General features: G+C 44.7%; 1 long non-coding RNA gene across 1 annotated transcript; it reads left to right on the top strand.

Annotated features, from left to right (window-relative positions):
* The first annotated feature begins 12,637 nt into the window (after positions 1-12,637).
* LOC308587122 lies at positions 12,638-13,594 on the top strand. The gene is made up of 3 exons (XR_014008192.1): positions 12,638-12,905; positions 13,112-13,293; positions 13,497-13,594. It is a non-coding gene; the product is annotated as an uncharacterized lncRNA (long non-coding RNA).
* Positions 13,595-20,574: the final 6,980 nt, after the last annotated feature.

Raw genomic sequence — 20,574 nt, forward strand, 5'->3', positions numbered from 1 at the left:
CACACTCCTTGGCAGCAAATTCCACTGTCGAACAGCTCTTACTGTCAGGAAGTTCTTCCTAATGTTTAGGTGGAATCTTCTTTCTTGTAGTTTGGATCCATTGCTCCGTGTCCACTTCTCTGGAGCAGCAGAAAACAACCTTTCTCCCTCCTCTATGTGACATATTTGTTTTTGTTTTTTTGGTTTTTTTAAAATATTTTTATTACATTTTCAGATACAAAGTCAGAATATAAAAGTCATAAAGAAGAAATAAAAGAAGTAAAGAAAGAAAAAAGAAAAAAAATCCAACCTTCAAAAACATTTTTGCATAACCAACTGGACTTCCTCGCATCTCTCCCACCATGCATTCTTTACAATAAAAATATCAGCAAATTATTACCTTGTTTCATGTCTTATTTTGTACCTTTCAGATATTGTATTTTTAAATTTAAAATACCTTTTTATCAATTACTTGTACCTTTAATCAAACATAATATTACTTTAAATTTCAACCTTTTCTTACTTATAACTTAGTTTCCTGTTTCACCAAATCTAATTGCTGAAGCTAAAGTTTCCAAATCGTGCAATTTTTTAACATTCATACAACTTATAATATTTTTGTAGATAGTCCTTAAATTTTTTCCAGTCCTCTTCCATTGTTTCTTCTCCCAAATCTTGGATTCTGCCAGTCATTTCAGCCAATTCCATATAGTCCATCAGTTGCGTCTGCCACTCTTCCAGTGTGGGTAGATCTTGTGTCTTCCAATATTTTGCGATGAGAATTCTTGCTGCTGTAGTTGCATACATGAAAAAAGTTCTATCCTTCTTTGATACCTTCTGGCCGACAATGCCCAGGAGGAAGGCCTCTGGTTTCTTGGGGAAGGTGTACTTAAACACCTTTTTTAACTCATTATAGATCATTTCCCAGAAGGCCTTCACTTTTGGACAGGTCCACCAGAGGTGAAAGAATGAACCTTCAGCCTCCTTACATTTCCAACATTTATTATCAGACAGGTGATATATCTTAGCAAGCTTGACTGGGGTCATGTACCACCTATATATCATTTTCATAATATTTTCCTTCAAGGCATTACATGCCGTGAATTTCATTCCGGTGGTCCATAACCTTTCCCAGTCCTCAAACATAATATTATACCCAATATCCTGAGCCCATTTTATCATGGCTGATTTGACTCTATATGACATATTTGAACATGGCTATCATATCACCCCTTAACCTCCTCTTCTCGAGGCTAAACATGCCCAGCTCCCTTAGCCGTTCCTCATAAGGCATCGTTTCCAGGCCTTTGACCATTTTGGTTGCCCTCCTCTGGACACGTTCCAGTTTGTCAGTGTCCTTCTTGAACTGTGATGCCCAGAACTGGACACAGTACTCCAGGTGAGGTCTGACCAGAGCAGAATACAGTGGCACTATTACTTCCCTTGATGTAGATGCTATACTCCTATTGATGCAGCCCAGAATTGCATTGGCTTTTTTAGCTGCCACGTCACAGCTAAAATAAAGCCAGTAAAGTATTCCTTAGAGCAGTGTTTCCCAAACTTTTTTGGGCAACGGCACACCTGTTTACTGAAAAAAAATCTCGCGGCACACCACCATTAAAGCCCCGCCCCGTGACGTCAGCGCGCAGCGTCATGCCGGGAGGGACGCACGAAAGTGAAAGTTTTTTCCCTCCCCCCTCAGTCCCTCGCTCGGAATTCAGCTCGTTTGGGGCATCGCTCCGGCTGCTCCCTCTCCCGCCGCGCAGGAGCGATGCCTCTCTCTGGCTCTCCCTCCGCGCAGGCTGAGGGAGGGAGGGAGGTGCGCGTGTGACCCGTCTCTGCTGGGAGACCAAACCCAGCGAGGCAGAGTCGCGCGGAGGCGCCCAGGCAGCGCTGCCGGCTGCGAGGAGGAGCGCCAGGCAGCAGCAGGAGGCGCGGCCTCTCCTCACCGCCGCCGCCCCGCCTCTCGCCGCCCGACTCGCCCACCTCCCTCCAGGCATCTTGCGGCACACCAGCCGATGTCTCACGGCACACTCGTGTGCCGCGGAACACCGGTTGGGAAACACTGCCTTAGAGTACTTTTGGAACAATCTTTCTAAAACAGATTAAGAGGACTATTCAGGTTCGAGTTGAGTGCACACAGCTTGCTAAGTGTGCTCACTTTCATGGTCTTGCCACCCCACCTAAACTCAGATGATGGTCTCCTCAAATGATCTTGAAGCCACAAATGGGAGGTTCTCCAACGTCTACTAGATTCCATTAGATTTCCATTGGGTGGATTTTACATTGTGTGAAAAACCACATGAAAAGAGAGAATATGCTTCCTGAATGCAGCCGCTGTTTAACACTGGCACATGTCTACGGTTGGGCTTTTGCTGGGTGACACACTGGGATCAGGCTGAGTGCGCATATGCTTTGAGCATGCAAACAGAGCTTTTAGGAAAGTTACAAGTAGAACAAAGCCGGTTGCACATCTGAGAGCCGTCCAGCAATTCCATGCAACTTCCAAGCCATGCGGCAACTTACAGTAATTTAACATTTAACTCATTCAAATGAAAGGAAGGGGGGGGAGAGAAATCAAAGAGAGCTTCTACCTCTCAGAAATTCTTTTGTGCAGATTCTATTAAAAACCACAAAAACAATACTGTCGCGCAAGACACCCCAAAGCACTTTTTGCCAAATGTCAGATTAAACTCATCAGCAGGAGAGTGACAAGGCACTCTCATGTGATTGCTCTTTCTTCACAATAAAGGTGAAAATTGCCAGGTCCTCACAGCTTTAAAATAAGAGATGATTGAAGTTAAATGACGGGATGGCTATGAATATTCATGAGGACTGGTGTGGCCTGTGTCAGGGTATGTTTATATGTGCACAGATTCCCTCAGTGTTGGTAGTTGGTTGCTGTGAGACCAGGTCTCTGCCTGGGGTGAGGCACGTAGGCGGGTAATAATAATAATAATAATAATAATAATAATAATAATAATAATAATAAATATTTATATCCCGCCCTCCCCAGCCAAAGCCGGGCTCAGAGTGGCTAACAACAGTAAAAATAGCACACTTTACATAAAATCACAGTCAATTAATTGAAATACATTCTAAAATCAACTCAGAATCAAATTAATGGCAAACATTGGGCTAGAGTTCTATGAGGATTACAGAAGGAGAGAGGGGGTCAGACTGTGCCTTGGCCAAAGGCCTGGCAGAACAGCTTTGTCTTGCAGGCCCTGCGGAAAGATGTCAAGTCTCACAGTGCCCTAGTCTCTTGTGACACCACATCAGGGCCACGGCCGAAAAAGCCCTGGCTCTGGTTGAGGCCAGCCTAACCTCCCTGTGGCCCGGGATCTCCAGGATGTTTTTATTTGAAGGCCGTAAGGTCCTCCACGGGACATACCAGGAGAGGCGGTCCCATAGGTACAAGGGTCCTAGGCCGTATAGGGCTTTAAAGGTTAAAACCAGCATCTTAAACCTGATCCTGTACTCCACCGGGAGCCAGGGCAGCTGGTATAGCACCGGGTGAATGTGATCCCGTGGCGAGGACCCCGTAAGGAGTCTCGCCGCGGTATTCTGCACCCGCTGGTGTTTCTGGGTCAGTCTCAAGGGCAGCCCCACGTAGAGTGAGTTACAATAATCAGGCCTGGAGGTGACCATTGCATGGAGCCAACTGCTTAGCTTGGCGGAGATGTTATAGCTGTAATCTGCGCCTCCATAGAACGTGAGGTGTCTAAGATTACTCCCAAACTCTTAATGGACTGTGCTGGCACTAATTGAGGCCCTGCAGGAGATGGGAGTTGCCCCCCCCCCATCCCATATCTTCCCAATCCTGCCAAAGGGTCTGGCTGTCAAATGTGCTTGAACAAGTGTGAATCAGCAGTCAACGATTTCACAGATCATCTGCATTGCAGCATCATTAATCCAGATGGCTCTGGGAAGCATCAAAATCCTTTTGAATTATTATTAATAGTAGCTATAATAAACAGAGTTTCTGTTCCTGTATCGGTAAAGCAGATGAAAAGGCAGCAAAAAAATGGAGCAGAACTCAAAAGAGAAACATGGGTGCGGTGAGGTACCCTATCCCTTGGCGATGCATAATACTAGCAGACCAAGAGGAAATAAATTATTATTATTTTCTTTTTAAGAAAATATATAGCAGAATTCATATGCAACTAGTTCTATGTGCCCATGGAGGGTTTGGACTTTGGCCAAGCTAAGCATTTTCACAAGTACATATAATGTAGCTCCAGTGGTTAATATACCTATATATATTTTTGGAAGAACAGTAGTTTTGAATGGGAAGTTGGTGACTGAGGAATGCTTGACCCTTTCCCCATCAGTCATTTTTTAAAAAGCCATATCCTTTCCCTCCTACTCCAGCTGTTTTTCCTCTGTAGGGTTCTAAGCTGAGGAAAGCCTGCAGGGACAGGAAGCAGCTGAAGGTGATTTGGAGTAGAAAAAAAGATGGTAATGAAAGTGTTAACCCCACCCCGCATTCCATTTAAAATAGTTCATTGTAAAACCACTTTTCCCCATTGGTGCCGCTGCAACCGTTTGGACTGCATTATACATACGTTTGTTTAATATGTAGTTTGTCCCTAAACTCTCGGAAATGTTCAGAGTTTATGATTTTCAGCAGGTGGGGTAATTTCTTCAAATGGAAAAATAAAAAAGATGTAAACAGTCTGGATTGTGTATGACTCCTTATGCTCAATTAAGTAGTGAGAGAGAGAGAGAGAAATACTAGCTTGTGTCTGATGCTTGTTCTACTCAAAACAGACCCACTGAAATGAATAGGCATGTATAATAGGTGTATTAATTTCAATGTGTCTACACTAAAACATAAAAAATAGAGACATCGCCTTGCCAACAAAGGTCCATATAGTTAAAGCTATGGTTTTCCCAGTAGTGATGTATGGAAGTGAGAGCTGAACCATAAAGAAGGCTGATCGCTGAAGAATTGATGCTTTTGAATTATGGTGCTGGAGGAGACTCTTGAGAGTCCCATGGACTGCAAGAAGATCACACCTATCCATTCTTAAGGAAATCAGCCCTGAGTGCTCACTGGAAGGACAGATCCTGAAGCTGAGACTCCAATACTTTGGCCACCTCATGAGAAGAGAAGTCTCCCTAGAAAAGACCCTGATGTTGGGAAAGATTGAGACCACAAGAAGAAGGGGACGACAGAGGCCGAGATGGTTGGATAGTGTTCTCGAAGCTACCAGCATGAGTTTGATCAAACTGCAGGAGGCAGTGGAAGACAGGAGTGCCTGGCATGCTCTGGTCCATGGGGTCATGAAGAGTTGGACAAGACTAAACGACTAAACAACAACAACAACACAATAAAACATATACCTGTTATACCAAAATGTTAGCTACTCCTTTCTATGCAGAAGTTTAAATGAAATTACAGATATAATTCATTGGCTAAATTGCAAATGAAGCCCATTACAGATAAAACCAGGATATAACTAACTGCTGGGTTTTCTGTCCATGGCATGGATATTAAAAAAAAAACAACCCCGAATGCAGCTCATAACTTGATTTCACATTTCTAATAACGAGGGGGGGGTGTGCATTGGTGAGTTCCAGTTGGTATCGAGGTGAATTGTCACTGCTTGTTTAGAAACATGTCCCTTTGCTTCTCACTTTTACCACTGCAAACATTGGTATCTATTTGGAAAATGTATACGATGAATATAATTTAGCATTCCTTTTAAGCAAACAATCAGGAGTGGTTCAGACTAGAATTAGGGTCTTCCTCATTTGTGTTTTATCCTGATCAGTTTTTCTGATCCTCTTCTCAGCAGGTTATTTTGAGGCTGAAGAGAGAAGTCTGGAATATGACTGTTCAAGAAACGAGAAAGGCTACTCTTGGTGTTATTGCTGCAATAAAGTAACATCAGTACCCTTCCAGTTCTTGCCATTCCAGGTCTCTGCATAAATCCACCCACCCAGGCAGCATCTTATGGTTCCCCCTGCCTGTTCTGCCTAAAATTGCTTTTTGCTCAACCCAGGACCTTTGTCAGGGCAACAAGAAGATTACAGTGGTATCTTGGTTCTCAAACTTAATCCCTTCCGGAAGTCTGTTTCAAAACCAAAGCGTTCCAAAACTAAGGCACACTTTCCCACAGAAAGTAATGCAAAATGCCTTCCTTCAGCCAGCCTGCCAAGGTGGTTCTGACCTTCAGCCTCCATACGAAGGTCTTCTAATTTCTGCCTCCTTGTTCCAGTAACACCTTGCCCAAAAACTTCTTTGTAAAAGCACAACATTTTACCAGTGTGACATCACACCCACATTGCCCTGGCAACTGGCTCCTCAGTGACCCTTTTGTCATGTAGATGGTTTTTGTGACGGGTTAGAGGCAGGCCCATCATCTCCCTCTGTCAGTCAGAAAAACAAGGTCAGCCTCTCACCTTACCTAAATTCTCAAAACTCTGATTAGACCCCAGCACCCAAGGATTTAGAGTGGGGAATCTGGTTTCCAGGGATCTGGGTTATCCCTGTTCCCCCACTAACACATCACACCATGCAGACCAAAGATCAGTCCAATGCTACAATAAGCTTCTCCAGGAATGTCATGTGCACAAAAATACATATATTAGGTAACCTGCGAAAATAAAATGCAATATATTAAGGGAAATTGCTAGAATGTGTACATCAGGCAAAAAATGCACCAGCCCATCTCATTGGATGGTACTTCCAAAGCAATAATAGCAGAGTAGTCAGTATAGGAGATCATTGTTAAGAATTTTGTGGATTTGAAAGCACTGTCGTTGATGTTGTGAAATTATTTTTCGGAAAGGAAATCGGCATTGTTCAAGATTGCTGCTCCTCGCATGGGAAGTTGATTAGCAAGCAAATAAGGAAACTATTGCAGAACTTGGTTCCAAACGTGACTATTGCATATTCTCCATCATCCCTAGTCTTTAATGTCACGTGAACAAGATTACACCTGTGTAAACTTGGTGGATCAGGTGGATTTCTGGTTGGGTGGGTTATTCAAAATCACAGTACCTTTCACCGGGATGCGAAAGCTGACACAAAATCCCTCCTCCAGGTATTTTGTCACCCCCTTGCTAGGATATGTGTGCAGCAGGAGTAACATGGCTCCAAGAGAAACTGGGGAGGGGGCTAGGGAGAAAAACGTGTCATTTTCAGGCAGGTCCCTTTGCCAATTGGGAGCCTGCAGTACCAGCAGCCGTTCTAAAGTCCTTCTTTCCTGATGTAGATCCTGAGTTCCAGAAGCAAAGAAAAAAGGTCTGGCGCAAAAACATTTGGAACGGGGATGTGAGCCACCACAGCGCTCACATTAATGAATGTAGCTACATTTATCCCTGTAGCATGGGCTGTTGTTGAAATCCTAGCATACCCTATGCACCCAACAGACTTCTGAGGTGGCTTCAAGGATTTGGCTACATCTGAACTCTTCTCCATGTGGGGAGCAATGACGGAGCTAGGGGCTTTGGTACTGGGAGCGACGGGGGCGTGAAATGTTGCCCACGCAAGCATCCCAATGGGGCGGCACCCACCCCGGATCAGGCTCTTGGCTACGCTGCCGTCAATGGCAGATGGCTTTGCCGTACCATTTCCAGCTCTTTGTGGTTAGGAATATTATCTTTTTCTTTTTTAAAAAAATATTTTTTATTAACAGGCCAATCACATCACATTATTCAAATCACATTAGTTCCAAATTATACAGCCAAATTTTAAATTTTGTTGAGGGTACCCATACATCAAGCTCCCCGCGAGTCCAAAATTCCGGATAACTCCAGGCATCACTTATTTTACTGCTTTAATTAGACAGTTCTATCCAGTTCGATCCGGATAGTCCTTTATTACTTTCTTTCTCTTCTTGTTGTTATCATATATTCCTTTCTTTGCAATCTCTGATGATTTTCACAAGCAGATTGAAAACTGGTGTCTCTGTGTGGGTTTTGTATTCTTCAAAGACCATATCTCTCAGGGACAGCCTCTGTTCAACGCTTCCATAAACTAAATTAATCTTCGGTCTGTCCTTTATTTTTTCTCAGGCTAGCCAAATAAATCAAATAAATCAGGGGGCTCTGTCAGGTCAAACTTGCATTCCAACATTCCTTCTCTTTCGAACGATCCTGATTCGCCTCCCCCTGTTCTTCTTTCTCCGGCAAGCCTGTCTTGTTGAGACACCATTTTTTAACTGTGTCATAAAAATTTTCCTCTTTCTCACTGTTCACCAATCTTCTCTCCTGTTGTAATCATCCCACACAGTTCTTAAAATCCTGCTTATGATTAGTAAAAACGCGACGATCTTATTTCTTTCTGGGGTGAAGGGTTATTAAAATCACATCGTGCAAAGAAAAAAAGAGTTTTTTCCTCCACCACCACCCCCCTTCGTTCCAAACATACAGTCTCTTAGTGGTGATTCATCAGAAGATTTACTTATCCATCCGTCACTCCCGGTCACAGAGATCCATTAATCAGCAGTCTTATCTGTCGAGCTTTACTTGATGTATGTGCTTTAGCTTCATTTCCAATCGTATGTTTCCAATTATAATTCCGAGCTGAAGCAACCAGCACGTGCTAATTGGAATCGGCGTCAGGAAGATCTGACTTCACCGAGGGCTCGTGCCAAGTGTTCGGCACCCCCATCTCTCGGATCAGGGGGTGCATTGTGAACACCGCTGGCAAGACAGTTCCCCCCTCACCTCCTGGGGGGGGGGAGGCTGCATACTTCCCATAGCAGCCCCTTAATTACCTCGTATGGGTCAGAGAGATGTTATTGTTGTTAGCCGCCCTGAGCCCGGCTTCGGCTAGGGAGGGCGGGATATAAATAAAATTTATTATTATTATTATTATTATTATTATTATTATTATTATTATTATTATTATTATTGTCGGCCATCTTCCAACGCGCCACCTTAAGTAACATTGTTAGACTTTTGGACGTGGGATTATTCTTTCTGCCCTCTAGGCAGACACTGCATCCAAGTTCAGGCACTGAGTCTTTGCACATCCGCTGCCTCCTCGCCTTCCTCACTCCCTCCCGAGAAGCTGAGACAAAAATGCTCTCACATACGCGAGTGCGCCCTCTCAATCCCCCATAAACAAACAAACACACAAACACACACACAGGTGTGTAGCTGGGCAAGGCATGACCATAATATAAACTTAAAGCTTCCCTCCTCAAAAGAGGCGCAAACCTTGCTTCAAGCCCCCAAAAAGGTTTCCTCAGGAAGATTCCCCCACAGAGAGGGGGAGAGGGAAAATCCGTCATCCCAAGGGTATAAAAGGGTATAAAAAGAGATCTAACAAGAGGCGGGGGAGAGAGGTGGTCAAATACACTTAGAGCAGCCTTTCTCAACCTGTGGGTCCTCAGATGTTGTTGAACTACAACTCTCATCACGCCTAGCTAGCAAGGCCAGAACTCAGGGATGATGGGAGTTGTAGTCCAACAACATCTGGGGACCCACAGGTTGAGAACTGCTGACTTAACCCGAGGTAATATTTCTGGGTTAGTGGAGTCTGTAACCTGAAGCGTATGTAACCTGAAGCATATATAACCCAAGGTACCACTGTAGTACCACTCGATTCTGCTTTGGTCAGACCACACCTGGACTAACGTGTCCAATCACAGGGGGTTGGACTAGATTACCCTTGGGGTTCCTTCCAACTCTAAGATTCTATGATTCTATGAAATGGATCTGGATCAATGACAGCCACCCACCAGTTTCAAATTTAAAACTGCTTCCCACCCCAGCCCCTAACTGATTACTATATAGAAATAATACATTAAAGTAGGCAAATAATAACTTGCAAAAAGGATCAATAAACATGTCACCCATTGCCTAAAAACCTTTAAGATAACCACATGCCAGATTTTCTTTTCTGAATGAAATAAAATGGTTTAAAACAATTTTTAATAACCAAGAATCAAATGTAGAGCTTGGGGTACATTGAAACAAAGCTTAGATTAACTCCCCAGATGTTCAGTGTCCCAGGGTTCAGTGCTGGCACCCAGAAACTCATGACAAAGGGGAGACTGGCACCCACAAACTCAAAACATTTCACTTCCTTGCAACCTAAGGAAAGCTGTTTATTGGCAGAACACACTGGGCAGAAACTGAAAGAAACAGGGGGATGAGGAGGTAGAAGGGTGAAGTCTTGCTCCTGTCCATCATAATCCTGGACAGTTTACTACAGGGTGTTGAGAAGGGTTATTTTTAACTCTTAGGTGAGAAACAGCAGCCATAGTCTAGGCCGAAAGTGTTGTCCCTTGGTGACCCCTCCATGTTGAAAAGTGTGTGTGTTTGCAAGGTGTTTCCTGTCCTGTCCAGAAATGCACTGTGCTGCATGAAGCCAACTGTGGATATTTTCTAAATTAGGGTTACCAGACGTCCCCGGGTTTGCAAATCTGTCCCCGGGAAACGTGGCAGTGGCATCCTCAGCAGCCCAGAGCCAACCTGGTAGCGCAGCTGGCTCTGGCTGGTTTCAGGAGCTGCTTGCTGCTCGTTGCCATGGCGCCCGTCATTTTTCCTTGCCAGAAGTCTCCATATGATGTGTTGTGCACAAGACACATCATATGGGGATTTCCGGGAAGCAAACTGGCGGGTGCCACAGAAGCAAGCTGCTCCTGAAGCCAGCCAGAGCCAACTGCGCTACCAGGCTGGCTCCGGGCTGCTGACTGCTACTGCTGCTGCCACTTCTGAAGGAGAACCGGGGATGTCTGGTGGTACAGAATTCCTGCCCCCTTCCCCCTTTGTTTTGACTGATGGCTTGGGAGTTGTGGGCGGGTGGCTGTTGCCCAGTGTTTTTTTTAAAAAAAAACCTGTGCATTTATGTTTCACAGCGTGCAAAAGAAGAACTTTGCACCTTTATACAATATGCATGTGTGCTTGGGCCCAGGATCTTTTGCTTCACCATCCCAATTTGGTTAACTCCTAAAAATATTGACCTGTTTCAGAACAATTATATACCGGTCTGGAAGGGAATAAGGAATGATCTGGAGGTGTGGGGTAGAATGAAACTGTCTTTTTGGGGTAGAATCTCTACGATAAAGATGAGCGTGCTTCCAAATATGTTATTTTTATTTCAGACTATCCCCATTATAAAGGGGGTAGGGATCTTCAAAGAGTGGCAAAGAGTGATTTCAAGGTATATCTGGCAGGGGAAGAAGCCAATAATAAAATATAAGTTATTAACGGATGTGAAAGAAAGAGGAGGCTTCGCCCTGCCAGATATGAAATTATACTATGAAGCAGCATGCCTATGTTGGTTAAAGGAATGGATAAAACTAGAAAATAAGGAATTATTAGTTCTCGAAGGTTTTGATAACAGATTTGGGTGGCATGCATATTTATGGTGTGACAAGAAGAAAATTCATAAAGGTTTTGGGAACCACATCTTCAGGAATTCATTAATAGAAATATGGGAGAGGTACAAAAATCTATTGGAACCAAGAGTTCCACACTGGCTATCTCCGTTGGAGGTTATGAGCGTAAAGAAAATTAATATGAGAGGTAAATGGATTACGTATGGTGAAATGGTAATTAAAGAAGGATGAAAATGGAAATTAAAACCATATGAACAAGTTAAAGATCACGTATATGATTGGTTGCATTATTTCCAGGTAAATGAAATGTTTAAAAAAGATATAAAAGAAAGTGGTTATGTAGAAAAAGATTCAAAGTTTCAAACAGATATAATATACAATGAATGTAAAATTTTGTCAAAAATGTATAAGATATTGTTGGAATGGTATACGAAAGATGAAGAGGTTAAATCGGTAATGATACAATGGGCCAAAGACTTTGGGTATAATATTCAATTTGATGACTGGGAAAAACTGTGGAAAGAAAATTTAAAATTTACTGCATGTACGGTGTTGAAGGAAAATGTCATGAAAATGTTTTATAGATGGTACATTACACCGGTAAAACTAGCAAAAATGTATAAGACATGTAATAAGTGTTGGAAATGTAAAGAAAAAGAAGGAACGTTTTATCATATGTGGTGGGAATGTAATAAAGTGAAAAGTTTCTGGGAAGCGATACACAATGAATTGAAAAAGATGTTAAAATATACTTTTGTAAAGAAACCAGAAGACTTTCTTTTAGGGATTACAGGAAAGGAAATAAGAAGAAAGGATTGTAAACTTTTTCAGTATGCAGTTACAGCAGCAAGAATTTTATTAGCCCAAAAATGGAAACAAAATAGCAATGATACAAGAATGGAGAATGAAACTGACAGACTATGCGGAATTGGATAAACTAACTGGGAAAATTAGATACGAGACCAAAAGTTCATCGAAGACTGGGGAAAGTTTGTAGAATATCTGAAAAATGTATGTGATGTGCAAACAACGCTAGTGGGGTTTCAAGAAGCACTGTAAAAGTTGAGATGTATTGTTAAAGAGAAATAGAAGGGGGAGGGAAGACAAATGGCAATACAAAAGAAGGGAATGCGTACTGAAGAGATAAATATGGATGATTGCCAGAGAAGCTGAAGGAAGTCCAAAAAGAGATAATTTGTTAAAACTTGGATAAAATTGTATAATTGTGTTGGAAAATTAATATTATTATTATTATTTTTTAAAAAAGGATCTTTTGCTTCACCATCCCCACTACGGGCTCCCTGTTGCTACTCAGCTTAAAAAAAAAAAAAAGTGTCCCCGGATTCATTGAAAAAAAACTTGGTAACCATATTCTAAATTAATTAAATAAAGCCACTTAACCCACTGAAATATACATTTGAAAAATAATAATAAGAGGAGTGGTGCCCATTGTTAGGCGAGGCAGCTAGAGTGATGCTGTCATGTCCTCTATTGTGACACGTCCCCCTGCTGAGTGACTTGGCTGAGAACTTTGGGCAGAGCAACTATTTGAATTTAATGATTGTATTTAGAGAGAGTGCTTTTGGTTGTCGACATAATGAAGGTTCAGTCGTCTCGCTTGTAAGTAGAATCTCTTATTTCCCCCCTATTTCTTTAGCTATCCCTTAAGATTTAGACACATAGGGAACCAGGTCATGGTTAGATTAATTTTTCAAGATTGTCCTCAGGGCCCCCTTAGATGCTTTCAGGAAAATGGCTGGCAGTGCAGGGATAGAGAGTATTGAGGAATTAATCCATTTCGTGACCTTCTTCCTTTTCTTTCCTAGATCCCGCTGTCTGCGCAGGTTTCAAGAGCTGCTGGCCTCCTGTTGCCGTGCCACTAAAATCCATCCCCTGGACTGTATGAGGCAAGAAAGTGTAATCGTGGACGGGAGGAAAATTAAACTGAGAACCATCTATGTGAGGCCGAGGGACCAGGGGATGGATGCCACCAGTGATTCCAACAGTGGTGAGTGTTGATCTTTGTTCACGAAGAACAGGGAGGCTAGAGAGAATCTGGCTGGCTGGGGGGCGGGGGGGGAGGCAGCTCCCTGATTTAAGAAGAGTTTAGGGATTGGATGAGGAAGGGAGAATGATGTGGGCCACTTGGAGATCCTTGCAGTAATAATAAATGGAAATATTAAGAATCTTTTCTGTTCTTTTCTCTTCCAGGTAGCGGCAACAGTGAGGCCAGCAGCTCTCCCCACCAAGGCCCAGTTTCCCCCTTCCCCAATTAATTTGTTTATTCTAATAAAGATTTTTATTGCAAATATGCTAGTCTTTGGTCATTTTTTTATCCCTGGCGTTTCTTTCCCCTAATAGTATAGGTGCATCTACAGCAGCAAGAATGTTTCTTGCCCAAAAATGGAAAGAAGAAGAAGTCCCAGTGAAAGAAGAAATGGATACAAAACCTTATGGAATATGCAGAAATGGCAAATCTTCCCAGAAAAATAAGAAATCAAGATAACAAACTTTTATTTTTTTTATTAAAACAAGAGGGAGGAGAGTATCAATTAAAAGAATTTAAGGAATTATCAGGCAATTAAACAACATGGATACCATATCATCATTTGAACCAATTATTTAAGAAAGATAGGATACGAGGGTTTGGGGAACAAATATCACAACTGGAGAGACATCTGCTAGAATGTAATGTAAAAGTGCTGTCTAAAATGTATAAGACATTACAGTGGTACCCCGCAAGACGAATGCCTCGCAAGACGGAAAACCCGCAAGACGAAAGGGTTTTCTGTTTTGGAGGCGCTTCGCAAGACGAATTTCCCTATGGGCTTGCATCGCAAGACGAAAGCCCATAGGGAAATGCTGGCGGTCGGGAGCAAAGACTTTCGCCCACAGCCGGCCTTCAGAAGAGGACCTCTTCTGAAGGCCGGCGGGGGGCAAAAGTCTTTGCTCCCCCCCGCCTGCCTTCCCCCCCGCCTGCCTTCCCCCCCCGCCTGCCTTCCCCCCCGCCTGCCCCGGGCGATCTTAAAATGCTGGCGGGCGGGAGCGAAGCGTTCGCTGCCGACCCCCAGCATTTTAAAATCTCCAAGGGACAGCAGAGAAGTCTCTGTCCCGGGGAGATTTTAAAATGCTGGGGGTCGGGAGCGAAGCGTTAGCTGCCGACCCCCAGCATTTTAAAATCTCCCCCTGTCCCGGGGAGATTTTAAAATGCTGGGGGCGTTCGCTGCCGACCCCCAGCATTTTAAAATCTCCCCGTGTCCTGGGAAGGTTTTAAAATGCTGGGGGTCGGGAGCGAAGCGCTGCCGACCCCCAGCATTTTAAAATCTCCCCGTGTCCTGGGAAGGTTTTAAAATGCTGGGGGTCGGGAGCGAAGCGCTGCCGACCCCCAGCATTTTAAAACCTTCCCGGGACACGGGGAGATTTTAAAATGCTGTTCCGAAGGGGGGGTGGGGACACCTGCCCCAGCCGCCCCACTTCGGAAAGCTGTTCCGAAGTGGGGAGGGGGGGTGGGGACACCCGCCCCAGCCGCCCCACTTCGGAAAGCTGTTCCGAAGTGGGGAGGGGGGCGGGGACACCCGCCCCCGCCGCCCCACTTCGGAAAGCTGTTCCGAAGTGGGGAGGGGGGGCGGGGACACCCGCCCCCGCCGCCCCACTTCGGAAAGCTGTTCCGAAGTGGGGAGGGGGGGCGGGGACACCCGCCCCCGCCGCCCCACTTCGGAAAGCTGTTCCGAAGTGGGGAGGGGGGGCGGGGACACCTGCCCCCGCCGCCCCACTTCGGAAAGCTATTCCGAAGTGGGGCGGGGGGCGGGAACACCTTCTGAAGGCGGGCAGGGGGCGAAAGTCTTTGTCCCCCCTGCCTGCCTTCCCAGGGGCTTTTAAATCGCCCCGGACAGCGGAGAAGTCCTCCGCTGTCCGGGGCGATTTTAAAATGCCGCCCGCCAGCATTTTAAGATCGCCCCGGACAGCGGAGAAGTCCTCCGCTGTCCCAGGGTTTTTTAAAATGCTGGGGGTGGGAAGAAAAGCCCTTGTCCCCCCCCCAGCCTTCAGAAGAGGTCCGGGGGCAGACTGTCCCCGGACCTGGTCCGAAGGCGGTTTCCCTAGGAACGCATTAATTGATTTTCAATGCATTCCTATGGGAAACCGTGCATCGCAAGACGAAAAAACCGCAAGACGAAGAGACTTGCGGAACGAATTAATTTCGTCTTGCGAGGCACCACTGTATTGGAATGGGACACAAAGGATGAGGAAGTAAATTCCTCAATGATACATGGGCAATAGATGGTTCGAATCCTCAGGATGGGGTGAGCTCCCGTTACTCGGTCCCTACTCCTGCCAACCTGGCAGTTCGTAAGCACGTCAAAGTGCAAGTAGATAAATAGGTACTGCTCTGGTAGGAAGGTAAACGGCGTTTCCGTGCGCTGTTTTGGTTCGCCAGAAGCGGCTTAGTCATGATCCGGAAGCTGTATGCTGGCTCCCTTGGCCAATAAAGCGAGATGAGCGCTGCAACCCCAGAGTCGGTCACGACTGGACCTAATGGTCAGGTGTCCCTTTACCTTTACCTTTACCACTGTAGTTTATTGCAGACACAAGTAAACTTTAACTGCATTCAAAAGGTTGTTACTCTTTACCTTCTTAGTCTTATTTTTATCCTATCTCTAACTTTTCTACCTCCCCTCACACAAGAACCAACTGCACTAACTGTCTCTCTAATTCCAACTGCCTGCCAACTGCTTTTCCAACTGCCTTTCCCAACCAACCAACCCACTAAAACCAACCAACTACCCACACCCAAACCTCGGGCTAAGCCCTTTTATAAACAGGTAGGCTCTGCCTCCGGCTTTCCTATTGGTCTACATATTAACCCTTTCTCTCCCCCTGTACAGACATTTTCAAACAAACGGGCAAATGCCACACCAGCCACCGCCCCTGCTGGTAGCTCGCTGAGCTGACAGGGTGGACGCAGTGACCAGCCGGTGACCTCAATGAGGAGCGGCTGCCACAGGGACACAGCGATGTCCGCCTGGAGCCTCCTGTGTGATGCTGATAAGGTGGTTAGGGGGCACAATCTTTGCCTTGCCCCGGGCACTGCCAACGCACACTGCACCGCTGTGGACAATTACACCAAGATTGCTTTTCTGCAGAGTTTTTTGGGGGGCTGGTGTCTGTATGATGATTAAATGGCACTAGCTGACTTTTCCTGTCTCCCCTGCCACTGTGTTATACCTGCTCTCTGTATTCTGGTTGCAAAGGAGGTAGCAGCATGTGGAGAAGGTGACAAAATGAAGGGAGGCTGCCCTCAGCGTTTCTGCCCTGCTTTGTGTGGTCCAGCCTTGAGCCCTGACCCTGAAAAGAGGATCCAGAGCTGAACTGTTCTAGTTAGCCGGATGCCGAACTTCATGCCTAATAATCACTCTGAAACCATAAGGAGGGAGTTTAATGAACACATCTGTGTTGGCTACTGACCTTTGAGTTGAAAGGAAGGAAATTGGAGTCTTGACCTAAATGTCAAGGTCTATATGGTGAAGTCTACTCTCAAAATGCCATCTATATTAAGATCTCCTGCCTAGTCCTACTTGTTGGCAAATTACATGTTCCGTAATTCCCATCCCTGAAGCCCCACTCCCTTCTTCTCTCATTAAGATTCACAGAACTTCTCCATTCAGCTCTTGCCATCTTGAAAAAGCATCATTCTCCCTCCAACTACCAACATTTTACATCAGGTAGGAGTTCTTCAGATCTTGTTGATCTACAACTCCCATTGTCTCTGGCCATTGTCTATGCTTGCTAGGGCTGATGGGAGCTGTAATTCAGCAAACATGTGGAGGGCAAAGGTTTCTTACACCTGTTGTAAATCTATAACCCTTTTATTCTTTTCACCTCACGTAGTCTATTAAATAGGTTCTTGTCAATGACTGCTTTATAGTCCATACCTAGGGAGGTTTACTCAGATGTAAGATCCTTTGAGTTAAATGGGCCTTACTCCCAGGTAAGTGCATATAGGAGTGCAGCTTTAGTGTCATGTGAACAAGGGCTCAGATGGCACATTATGTGCCGCAGTCAGTCCAATTATGGGAAGAAAGAAACTTGCTTGAATCAGACAATTGGTCCAGTGAGATAAGTATAATCTAAAATGAATGACAATGTCACTGCAGGGTTTCAGATAGGTGTGTTTCCTAGCGCTACCTGTAGATGCCAGAAATTGAACCTAGGTCTTCTGCATGCCAGACAGATGGTCTACCACTGAACTATGGCCTTGTCAGGAAAAAGCAGCAATGCAAGAGCGAGCTGCAGGTGGCTGCAAAGCAAAACAGGATGTTGATGTTTGGGACTGTACCATGGGAACAAAGGGGCAGTCTATTCACTGTGCTGAGCACCGGATGTTAGCTCAGAGTGTCATCTGACCTGTACTGGAACTACAGGGGTGGAGTTTATCTCTCTACTGTTGGAGACTGGAGAGTACAGACGCGTTTCTCTGTACTGCTGCAAAGACAGAAATAAAGACATGTAAATAGATTTCTGTCTGCCTCTTTCCCCCTCCCTGGGGAGGCAGGGAGGAGGGAGGAGTGGTGTGTCCCTCTCACGCTGAGTGGGATCGCCGATAGTGACCTTGCCTGTATCCTGCCGGGAGACGCAGACGGGGAGGTCAACAGGATCTTAAGCCGAGTGCCTGGAGAGTGGCCAGTTACCTCTGACTGATAAGGCTCAAGAATCTGACATCATCAAGGGTAGGCTGGTCACTCACACATCACAAAAAAGAAAAGCATCGCCAAGAAAGAGGAAAAAAGAAAACACAGTTTGCCTGAAATTTTCACATGCTGATTTACATTGTTAACACAGTACCCCAAACACCGAGCAGCAAGAAACTCCAGTTGCTCCAAGCACTTTACAAAGCGTTTGGTTTCCTTGAAATGAAGGTCAGTTAAGATTGTTGTATCTTTAGGTTGTATGGTTTTATTTACACATATAGGCAGCCTGAGCTTAGGATGGAGAGGTTTCCAGCATAAACACTCCCATAGATCTTGTTTTTCCATTAGGTTTTCAGGGGAGCCCCAAACTCCAGCTTATGTTCAACATATACCAAGACATCCTGTCTCTCCAGTATCTCTCTTTCACATATATATATGTATCTCATAACTTTCACTATTCTTCTTCTACCTATCAGCCAGGTGAAGTTGTGGGGGACTGTGGAAACAACTCAGAGGTTATTAAGAAGAAAAATGATAAAAACAAGAAGATTGGAAGATGGGGCTTGTGAATATTAAAGCAGCAGAAATATGAGATGATTGGACCCTTACTGAATTCGAAGCATGGGTACCCCCAACAAAAAATTTAAAAATTCGGCAAAATATTTGGATTTTATGATATGTATTGGTATAATTCAGATTAACTAATGTGATATGATTGGATTGTTAAATGGAAAACTTAATAAAAATTATTTTTTTAAAAAAAGAAGTTGTGGGGTAAAGCCCACCCACTGGTGGAGGAAGGGGTGTGTGGTGGGTGCGGTCCACCCCAGATGTCATCCCGGGGGGGGGGGGAGACTTGCCATGGGCAGCACCCCCCTGGGACATGGCTGGCACCCTCCCCCTTGGGACATTCGGTGTGGGCGGGTTGCGGCGCCCCCCTGTGATGCTCCCCATGGGTGGCTCACCACGCCCCCTGGGTACACGATATGTGCACTGCTCCGGGTGCCGGAGTAGCTAGCTCCGCCTCTGAGCCCACCGACTTGTTTCTTTGACAACAGAGCCTATTATTATTATTATTATTATTATTATTATTATTATTATTATTATTTCATTCTATTATTTATATTTTATACATTTATGTATATTTTATGCAGTGGTACCTCGGGTTACATACGTTTCAGGTTACAGACACTTCAGGTTACAGACTCCGCTAACCCAGAAATAGTACTTCGGGTTAAGAACTTTGCTTCAGGATGAGAACAGAAATTGCGTGGCGGCAGCGGGAGGCCCCATTAGCTAAAGTGGTACTTCAGGTTAAGAACAGTTTCAGGTTAAGAACGGACCTCCAGAACGAATTAAGTTCTTAACCTGAGGTACCACTGTACACATGTGTACTAAGATGAAATATTGTCATCCAGCAGTCCTGATGTGATGGAGCATATTAGTGCTGTGCTGAAACCTATCTTTCCATTCTGAAGGAAATCAACCCTGAGCGCTCACTGGAAGGACAGATCGTGAAGCTGAGGCTCCAATACTTTGGCCACCTCATGAGAAGAGAAGACTCCCTGGAAAAGACCCTGATGTTGGGAAAGATGGAGGGCACAAGGAGAAGGGGACGACAGAGAATGAGATGGTTGGATGGTGTTCTTGAAGCTACCAGCATGAATTTGATCAAACTGCGGGAGGCAGTGGAGGACAGAAGTGCCTGGCGTGCTCTGGTCCATGGGGTCACGGACACGACTAAACGACTAAACAACAACGAAACCTATCTTCCAGTATGTGCATGCAAGGGCCATTGGTGAAGTGGTCCCCGGTACAGACTGCAATCACAGCAAGCCTGCTCATAATAGTTTCTGTCTGGCATTCTCTGGAGCATTTTTGCAGAACCCACACCCACCCTATCATTTCTGAATAAATGTACATAAACACATAGAAAGAGAAGCAAGCAGACTGGTAATAAATGAGCCATCGAGATTGTATCCTGCCAGTTCTCTGGAGAAATATGTTAACCTTAAGACATATTTCGTTAAAAAAAAATAAAATGGCAAAATGCAAACGTCTCTATCTCAAGGGAAGCTATAGTTAATATATACAGTGTGTGCAGTAATAGGATGCCTGAGCAACAGAAGGTCAACTACCTACAAACTTTCCTTCAGGCATACAAGGCAAGAGAGAAAAGTGTGTCGACTTTCAAGGTGAATGTACCTGTAGACTCATCTTGTTAGGGGAAGAAAGGAAAGAGACAGGAATGGAACCAAACCCTAAATGTGCATATTTGGGGCAAGGAGTCTGGTGCAATGACTAGAAGAAGAAGAAAACAGCCATTTAATTTGTCGATTCTTTCAACAAACAGCCTTTCTCCTGTTATTGTTTCAAAATGGTAGGGGTGCAAACCCAAATTAAAAGCAAGAGATCCTGATATTTAAAAAAACAAAGTGTTAAACATGTGGAGGGGACCAGCAGTTTTCAAATTTAGGAGCTTCAGGGAACAAGGGAATCCTGTGCTTTTGCCCTGGAAACCCTGAACATAACAGTGTGCCCCAGGAAACCCATTAAGTAAATGTGGGGCTCCAACTTGGTCTGTTGAGTAGAGCCATCACCCC

The sequence above is a fragment of the Podarcis bocagei genome, assembly GCF_964188305.1.
Source record: "Podarcis bocagei genome assembly, chromosome: 5".
In the NCBI taxonomy this organism is placed as follows: Eukaryota; Metazoa; Chordata; class Lepidosauria; order Squamata; family Lacertidae; genus Podarcis; species Podarcis bocagei.